This window comes from Cydia pomonella, chromosome 12 (assembly GCF_033807575.1).
Source record: "Cydia pomonella isolate Wapato2018A chromosome 12, ilCydPomo1, whole genome shotgun sequence".
Lineage (NCBI taxonomy): Eukaryota > Metazoa > Arthropoda > Insecta > Lepidoptera > Tortricidae > Cydia > Cydia pomonella.
Genome location: NC_084714.1, coordinates 13,435,704 through 13,446,202, shown reverse-complemented (window position 1 = coordinate 13,446,202; position 10,499 = coordinate 13,435,704). Strand labels below are relative to the sequence as shown.

The 10,499-nt window shown below is 34.1% G+C and overlaps 1 long non-coding RNA gene across 1 annotated transcript; it reads right to left on the bottom strand.

Moving 5' to 3' along the window:
- Positions 1-325: 325 nt before the first annotated feature.
- On the bottom strand, positions 326-9,527 carry LOC133523658 (uncharacterized). Its single transcript, XR_009800262.1, has 2 exons — positions 5,927-9,527; positions 326-4,779 (listed from the first exon to the last, which is right to left on the bottom strand). It is a non-coding gene; the product is annotated as an uncharacterized LOC133523658 (long non-coding RNA).
- Between the last annotated feature and the right edge of the window lie 972 nt (positions 9,528-10,499).

Genomic DNA, 10,499 nt, shown 5'->3' with positions numbered 1-10,499 from the left:
GTACATAATTAGGCATTAAAACACTCGTTAATCCTATTAAGCGCTCGCTACTCGTGTATTTTAATGCCTTTTTTATGTAGCAGTCACATAAACTACTATTTCTCAAACTTGTAATGAAATGTTGACATGATTTATTTCAAATTAGGTCCGGAAATACTTACATATCAGGTGCGATGAGTGAATATGATATGTAAAGGAATTTCATACAGCCTTACACACCTAGCTCTGTAAGGCAACCTTCTTTTGTTTTTAAACGTCAAATTATGGCACTTCTTGGCATTCAACCATAAAAAACATATATTAGAAGTCTCACTAAAATACTGAATTAGTTTACAATAGTTTATTTATCTTTGAGTTTTTACAATTAAAACAATACAAATCCTTCCTTCAATCGCTTGAGTTTTTTCCTCTCAGTCGTAATCTAACTGTCAATGTCACATTTTACCAAAACCGCGGCAAAACTATCTGTCACTTGTCAAACACTTGACAGAATAAACCTAAAAGATCGTTCGAGATATCCTTAATATCTAATATTCGGCCAACCTGATAATCTAGAAGTTTGTCCTCAAACTCAATCTAGCAGGTACTGAACAGTATAAAACCTTATTTTTCAATGAACCACACGAGTATACATAAGTTCATACATTAGTCTCTAATGTGCCATCATGAATTTGTTTAATTAACCTTATTTACGCAAAATTTTGCAACATTTCACCCTTCAATACACTGGTCTCTAATATGCGGCCGTGTATATCCCCTTTGTCAATCCAAAACATTAATAATATCCACCTGAGATGGCATTTCACTCAACACCACACCAGTCACTAATGCGGCTGTATGAACCTGATCACTCAGTCTAAAACATCAACAATATTCATCTGAGGTGACATTTTCCATTTCACTCCGCACCACTCTAGTCACTAGAGTAGCCATGTGAACCTGGTCACTCAGTCTAAAACATCAACAATATTCATCTGAGGTGACATTTCCATTTCACTCCGCACCACACTAGTCACTAGTGCAGCCGTGTGAACCTGATCACTCAATCTAAAACATCAACAATATTCATCTGAGGTGACATTTCCATTTCACTTCGCACAACACTAGTCGCTAGTGCAGTCGTGTGAACCTGGTCACTCAGTCTAAAACATCAACAATATTCACCTAATGTGACATTTCATTCTAAACCACATTAGTCTCTACCGTAACCATGAGCCTGGTCACCCAGTCTACAACATTAACAATATTCACCTGGTGTGACATTTCACTCTAAACCACATTAGTCTCTAGTGTAGCCGTGGACTTGGTCACTCAGTCTGCAACATTAACAATATTCACCTGCTGCGACATTTTATTCTAAACCACAGTAATCTCTAGTGTAGCCGTGACCCTGGTCACTCAGTCTACAACATTAACAATATTCACCTGGTGCGACATTTTATTCTAAACCACAGTAATCTCTAGTGTAGCTGTGACCCTGGTCACTCAGTCTACAACATTAACAATATTCACCTGGTGCGACATTTTATTTTAAGCCACAGTAATCTCTAGAGTAGCCGTGAACCTGGTCACTCAGCCTACAACATTAACGATATTCTCTTGATGTGACATTTAACTCCAAACCGCACCAGTCTTTAGTGTGACGGGTGAACCGGTTCACTCAGTCTATCCATATTTACCAACAAATAACAGCAAAAAAAAAGGCAACACTAAATCTTTTCATACTTAAATGTCTTTTGACAACAATAAACATGACGTTTTCATAAACTAAAATCATTTTCTTTGACTTTCATTTTCTTTACTAAGTACATCAAGTTTCTTAGGTTAGGTGGAATGGCCTTCTTTTCAGGCATACAATTATATTTTCACTAACTATTCTCACTATCGGTTACTTTGTTTAGATCAATCAACATATCATATTGTATCATCTAAAAGTCAAAAATATTTTGAATAATCTGCTAAACCTGAATCATCAACATATCAATCATCATAATGCTATACTTTAAATATGCATGACTGTATACAATCTATAACCTGGACATTTTTGCATTTTCCTTGTGTCGGTCTTATGCCCTATTATTTTGTTAACTGCCCTATTTCCATCTGTAATTCTATAAATATCTGAATTTTGTGTACCTACTTTATACATTTATTTATTTCATTTTCAATACAAACTTACAGTGTACACCAAATCGCTTATATGAGAACAATTACATAAAAAAAAAAAAGTCAAAGTATGTTACAGGTTTAAACATATCTATAAACATAGCTATATACATTCTACATATATTTCCATAAGTCATGTGGTTCAGTAAATAGGGCAAATGCAGCATCTGCTTCAATAGTGCAGTCATCAATACATCATTAAGTTACGGATCGACCTAATATATATATAACAGGAAACAGGTCTACCTTAGGCACATAATCTACCATATCACGACGTTGGCAATGGCGGCAATGCTCATCTCACAGTTATGGTCACGCCAGTAGTGATCTGACCATCTGCGACATCGAACATAGGACTGCGCTCGAGCAATCCCCACAATCGGTTATCAGTTCAGCCTTCAGAAGAAAAGCCCTCGCCCTCGAATGTCAGCAAGCAGCACCGCAGAACCTCTGCGCCTCGTGCGCCTTCCAAAACGCATCAGGGGTCTCGTGACGTAGCCGATTTATGCTCAGCGGCTCCAATTGCTCCGACGGCCGTGCACCGCTCCGGCGTCCAGTCTCGCACAGCCGTTTAGCGGTACAGACTCGTACCGCCATTCAGACGTGTAGCCTCGCGTTAGAAGTCCAGACTCGCACTGTCGCTCAGACGTGCAGACTCTTGCCAGTACATTCTGCAATCATAACTCAGGACAATATCTGTGTTCGGCATAAAATAGCATGTTTCATTCAACATTTGAAATTACGGTTGAACTATCTTTTCTTACTAAATATTTTCTAATAATTTATCAAAATATTTTTTACTAAATGTTTGATCAAAACGAATTACTTAAATATGAACTGAGGAGGCCTGTGCCCAGCAGTGGGACATTATCTTGTAAAAATGATAATGGCTTCAATTTCATTGACATGCATCAAAATGCAAACTTACAAAACAAGACACAAAGTCTCATATTAAAAATAGGTTTTATATTAGTTAAATTATGTCAATAAATATGTGATCAAAATATTGACTTAAATTGTAGATCCAATACTGTATGAGCTATAGCAAGCTATCTTAGTCACAATAGTAATTACCGGCAATGTAACCCATTTCTCCATTGTAAAAATGATAATGGCTTCAATTTCATTGACTGCATTAAAATGCAAACTTACAAGACAAGTCACAAACTCTCATATTAAAAATAGGTCTTATATTAGTTAAATAATGTCAATAAACATATGATCAAAATTTTGACTTAAGTTGTAGATCCAATACTGTATGAGCTATAGCAAGCTATCTTAGTCACAATAGTAATTATCGGCAATGTAACCCATTTCTCCATTAAGTCATTGTACTAGAGTCGGCATCTCTAACAAAATGTTTCCACACCTCAATGAAGTGTCGGCACTTCATTAGGTTTAGTAGGACTCCGACTACAGGCGTGATGCACGCATGTGACAAAAAAAAGTTTTTTTTTTTTTAAATAAACTTAAAATGCCTTTGTGCGTTATGAAAATGCATTCTAATAATATCAAGAAACGTAATTAAAGCAATATAATAAAGATTCAATGCGAAAAGCTCTTGTTTTAAGCTCATTTAGATATTTTCAAACGTCACTTTAAACACTCACGGTGGTACGCCATTTTCTGTGGCGCATAGATTACATCTCGCAGATGTAATACATAGGTACTAATGATTACTTACCTTATTCTTTGCAAAATAATAATTATATACCTACACAATAATGATATATTACTCTTTATCTCGTAATTTTTTTGTAGTTTCTTCTCTTCTCATATTTAAAGAGTATATTATGCTATAAGTGCGATTTGATCAAAATTGCTACGAGTACGAGAGTCAAATAGAAAGTTCAAAGCTTTATGACTATTTTTATAAATTTTAATGTCGTCCGTATCACATACGTAAAACAATTTCAATACACTTGTAAGGAAATACAATACATTTTATCTAGATTCTTTACAATGCATATGTAGACAGAAAATGAACAGTTGTCATAACAGTTTCGCCTCTGGCTAGCTACACAGCTATCCTTATTCTTTAGCTTAGTGACAGATGTCAAACGCCGAAAATGGCGGACACAATTTGTTCTCGATAGCCTGTCTAGTATATTTATGTCAATGCATTTCACACAAACAAAAAAAAAAGATTATGATTATGATCTTTTAATGTTAATTCTCCATACAGAATGTTATATACCAATAATTTATTTTATTTTATCTCTTGTAATTAAAAATATGTCTTGTACCACTTATTATTATAAGTATTTTATTTATACACTAGCAGTTTTTGAAGCGGATGCATGTATATCACAGCACTTGTGTTTATCTAGTGCCAATAATTTATTACCATTTCATGACATTGTCAGATTTCAACAAATTTGCTTGCATGAAACTTTCAAATACTTCAACTTGTTGAAACAAGGAACATGTGTGGAGTATACTTAACTTTTGTTATAGCAGCAAATACAGCATCCCCTTAACTTTTGACATAATACCTGCAGTCATCTCTCACCGCAGATTGCTTTTACTGTAAAGAATCCCTTGCACCATCCAGTTCGGGGAGGACACCCATCACGCACTTGCAGTACCCATTTGTGAAGACATTTGGAGATTCTAACAACACACAACATGCAACATGTTACATCTCACTCCACATTATCACTCGTCATGTAGATAAATACAGTGGAATCCATTTATTAGTCAACCGCTTACTATGACATAATTATTGTGTGAAAGTTTGAATATAAAATTCCATGTAACAAAATCGCATAAGATGACTTGGCTTAAAGTGACAATTCGCTTAGTATGACCTATTTATCCTATTTTTATCAAATCATGGCTGACACATTCACTGGTTTTTATGGCAGTCCCCACACTTTCTACGCGAGGATGCTTGGTGCATGCTTGGCGTCTAAGTTGTTTAGTTTTGATTCTAAGTGACAAGTTGATAATTGGTACAAAATTAATAAAAGTCATCTCTCATAAAGGAATTTGAGATTAATTAAGACAACATAAACAAGAACTAGGTTTTATATGACATCCACTTAGTATGACATATTTGTCACGATCGATTGATGTCATTATATGCAGATTCTACTGTAAAATTATTGCACTGTAAGTTAACTCTGTAATATGAATCTTGAAATATTATTCTTCTTGTAGCAAGGCATTCAGTAACATTCTTTGGTTGCACTCAAGTAATTAGTATGAGTAAGTAGGTCTTCATGACTAACCAAGACTTAGTCGATATCTCTTAATATCGACACAATTTGCATTCCACAATAAAATATTATTATGAATAATAATTCTATATGCATAGATATATAAATATGTGTGTCCTGATTGACTGATTCATTAACACAGAGCCGAAACAACTAAAACTAATAATTAATAAATGGCCACTTTTACAAGTATCATAACTAAGAATTAGACAACAGGCCTAATTCTTATTTACTCATCACTGAATTAACTACCTCTGATAATACAGTCAACATCAAGAATTCATGTGTAAAAGAATTTCATACTTTTTTCTTTTTACTGCACATGTTACTACAACCATACCATTTGGACAACACAGGCCTTTAGTGGCTATGCTGGCTTGATATATTTCATTTGAAACATGTTAACAAATATTAATTATTCTGTTAACATAACAATTTTGATCTGTCGGAAACATACCTCAAAGCGACTAATCTTTTGTATTAGTCAATTTTATATCTGGCAGTAATACTCACATGTCATTATTTAAACCAATACTTACTTGTAAATTATGTGAATGCCAATGAAACATTCTATAATTTGACCTTACCTCACTTCATCTTGTGATTATATATTTTTATACCTCCAAACCTTTTACACACGGCCATAGTGCATATTTGAGTGCAATAATTCTTCAACAATTAGGCCTTTGTGGTTATGCCAACCCCCATCTTGTTCACCCTGCAATTTCATCTTAGAATTCTAACATGAAGCTTTACTCAATATTAAATAACCAAACTTTCGTATCTTTCTTTGCATGTTTTAAGGTTAGCATATGAGCATTGTTGTTCACATGGGTATATGCCATTATAGCTATGATTTCATACTGTAAAATGTTTTCATATATGTAATACTCAGGATTCAAGATTTGTTAGACACTATAGCACTCAGTTTGCTCTGTCAACATGAACTCTGAACATGATGGCCTGTCCCAGTTTTCCTTTTTTTTTTTGTTCTTTGATATTTCTTCAATGTTCTTGCCACTTCCGATATTAGAAGTCTCACTAAAATACTGAATTAGTTTACAATAGTTTATTTATCTTTGAGTTTTTACAATTAAAACAATACAAATCCTTCCTTCAATCGCTTGAGTTTTTTCCTCTCAGTCGTAATCTAACTGTCAATGTCACATTTTACCAAAACCGCGGCAAAACTATCTGTCACTTGTCAAACACTTGACAGAATAAACCTAAAAGATCGTTCGAGATATCCTTAATATCTAATACATATAAGCAAAATTCTGCCATTATGCTTTTTTTCTTATTTTTTTGCGGTTTTCTTTTTCTTTTTTGCCTTTGTTAAACATTATTTAAGTGTTTCCTAAAGGGGAATCATTCATCATCATTTTTGCGCTACGACGCTCGGTTTAGGAGATACAGCCCCATAAAGTTATTTTTCAGTCATGCAGAAATTTTTATAAGGCTGTATCTGCTAAACCATGCGTCGTAGCGCAAAAATAATCATATTTTCGTTCCGCTTTTGACAACCCCAAAATAGTAATAAAAAAGCACAAAACAAGAACAAAAACACAAGAAAAAAAGAAAGAAAAAGGAAGAAAAAAGAGTAATGGCGGGCGTCGTAGCGCCAAAATAATTTTAAGCAATCTTAAGCAAACGAACTTTGACTAATGTTTGTGCACCATATAAATGTAGACTAGCTACGGCCAGACGGCAACAAAGATTTATGGGCATCTTTTTATATAATAAGATTAATAAAACCCTAAACATTTATCCCCTAAATAAACATGAGTGTAAGGAAAAACTTAAGTCCTGGTTGCTGTCATTAGACTATGTACAAACTGAAAGCATCTTACCCTGATTTACTCACACACACACACACACACACACACACACACACATCTACACAAAAAAATATATATGTAAAATAAATTGCATTGTATTCTTATTAGAATGGCATTTGTTTTATAATATTAAAACAAGCCTTAATTATCTACTTTAAGTCTAAAATGAAAATGGTTAATGTCTTAATAGTTACTATTATGTTTGGGAGAGGACACTGACTTCTGTAACACAGGTTTTTACCTAGCTCAGAAGTCAGGGACTTCAACACTAAAATGTACTTACCTTAATGCCAATAAAAAATTATTTATTATATTTATTTATTATATAATTACATTTTTGTTCCCCTTTAATACCCTATGCACTGAATAACCTATCACATTAGGACATGAACCAATCATCATCATCATCATCACCCTATTTTTTATTTCATTGCAAGTTTGAGAAAATGACTATACAAATCTCGGCGAGAAACGGGGTTGCCGGCCGCGTATCCCTATTCGACCTCCTTACGCTCGGCCGTCTATATGTACTTGGCCTGCAATCCTTCGTTTCCCCGTCCTCTATAGTAATATACTATACCATTAGCATCTGGAAAATATCGTAAGTTGAAATTAATTTTCATCAACACCTGATTCCTGAACATTTATTAAATTAATATCGTACAACTCGACAAATGCTAACCACATATGCCTCATACATTTTAATTTTGTTTCCCAAAGTTTCCATTTGAAAATGTACTCTAAGCATCTTTGATAACGTCGAGATTTAAAGGAATCATGATCTAAATACATCGTTTTACCGTCATAAAAATTTACGTAAATAACGTTGCAAATTTATACGCTTGATATGCTCAATTACTCTCTTAGGCCCCTTTAATGTAGAATACTGAAAGCCGTTACGCCTTTAAGCCGCTACGCTGGTGTGACGCCCGCATTACTTTCTTTTATTTTACAAACAGGTTTTTAACCTCAACGCGGAAAATTATCATTTTTTATAACACGTTTTCAGGTTTTAAAAGGTTTTATACTCTTATTATCTTTCTGCTTTTACCGCAAAATTATAATGTATGTACTGTTTTGTGGTAGGTTTGTAGCTTTTTTAACCTGTTTGGTTGCTGGAGTAAAAATGTATGTTGTTTAAATGTATGTATGCATTCATCTTTGACAATCGAAGGTAAAACGTAAACATAGACCACACACACTTGTTTTTATTGCGTTCATGCCGTTCTTCAACATATCTACACCAACTTATAACAAAGTAATTTACATAAAATAGGTACCTAAAAAATAGTCTATAGGCAGATTAACCAAAAGTCGTCTCCTTCACGATTTTCATAGACATATTTTCTAAATGCCTAAAACCGGTATGGATATGTTCCACATTGTCTCCAGAATACTACATGGATACATAAGTCACGCATGGCGACAGAACGGTAAAATAAAAACTACAAAATCATTTTTTTTCGGGTACCTTCCTTACATTTTTTGTATATAATTTTTAGATTTGTTTTATGATGTACCCCAATGGTGTGGAGTTTCGTTAGATAGGTCTTTTAAAATGAATAAGGGTCCCCAACAACCTATTTTTGATAAAGTGAATGTTTTCGAAATTGATCGCTCCGATAGAAAAAAAACATGTGTGCCCCCCGCCGAAATTTATAACCCTGGATCCAAAAAAATGTCTTAGAACAAAAGCTTAATAAATACTTTCAATGAAAACTATAGCGAGCATGATCGGTCCAGCCGTTTTTGAGTTATTCCAAAAAGTCTCTTCTTAGTAAAAAGATGTACAAAGCGCTGCGAAGGTATTCCCTTATGCTTGTAATGTAGGTACATGATACTTACTAATAGACCCCGTTTAGCCTGTTATGACAGAATGGTAGCTACGGAATCCCTCGATGAGCAAAGCCCGACATGCTATTGGTTGTTTTTTAATACATTATTTTTTTACTTAAAGATTTAAAATATTTTCCGTGGTTCGATGAGACAATACCCTCAAAATACTGAAAACGTAAAAATCATTCCATGAAAAGCATATCAACCGTTTAGTAAGCGACAGAACTCGTTGTCCTAAAAGTGCTGTGTCCGATCTGTCCATTCCACATTTCATAGGATTTTAATGGTCTGACGATTAGCGCAGTTTCAGCCATTCGCATGCCTGGCCATAGGCGATGGGAGAGGCATGGCCCATTAATTCCTGAGCGAGATATGACGTATGTGTCTAGCCACTTCGATCCCTAACTCTGAGTTTGTTAATTGTTAATTAAAACTCAAAAAAAAACAACAAAACAAAGTAAGAAGACTTCATTAAAGGATAATACATTAAATCCTTATTATTAACAAAATAAACCTTTATCCGTTTGCCAAACGGTTTTCTTTATAATTGACTTCATATAAAGGAGGACGTTATCAATTCGACCGTTTTTTGTATGTATGTTAACTCAGAGCTCCGTCATATCTGAACCTACTTGGAAAAATAATTATATATTTTGATGTAGGTATATAGTTTAAGACTGGTCCCATTTTTTAACCGACTTCAAGATTTCAATAGGAGGATCTCGTTTTGGAAAAAAAAGATAAAATGTAAAAAAAAGGTCATTTTGAAGACAATTTTTTTTTGTTATCAATTCTCGAGTAATTGTGGAAAATTTTCTGTAACATTTATGCTTGAAATTAATGCGCTAATTCATAAGCTATTGAATGATTTTTATTTTTCTAATGTGCGATAGGTAAATGGACATATAATGGTACATTAACTAAGTGCAGTCGTGTTTGGCACCATACAACTTTGAAAGGGTGCATTTTTAAAATGGTTGAGAAAAGCATAGGTATGGTGGGTGATTTGTCGATAAAATTTATCGTACTATACGTGGTTAACGGCTCTACTATACGTGGACAAACACATTGTATGTACAGATTGGTTCCGTTTTTGTCAAAACTCAGTTCTGATGATGGGATCCATGAGGAATCGAGGGCACTCTTCAAATGTGAAAGGCATACATATACTTAGTGATTTTTGTATTTTCTTTAACAAATCAAGCATTTACATTTAAACGAGTGACATTTGATACAGTGGAACTGCTGATGATGATCAAAATGGAACTTCACTTTCGGCGATTTGTCCTCTTCGCTGTGTTTGTTAAACAAATTAGATTTTCAAGACAAACTTTTGTACATTACACAATGACGTCACGGTCAACTCACCTACTTTTTTATATTTCTATCCTATTTATTATATGTATACAACTTGTGTTTAAAAATAACTGCTATCTAT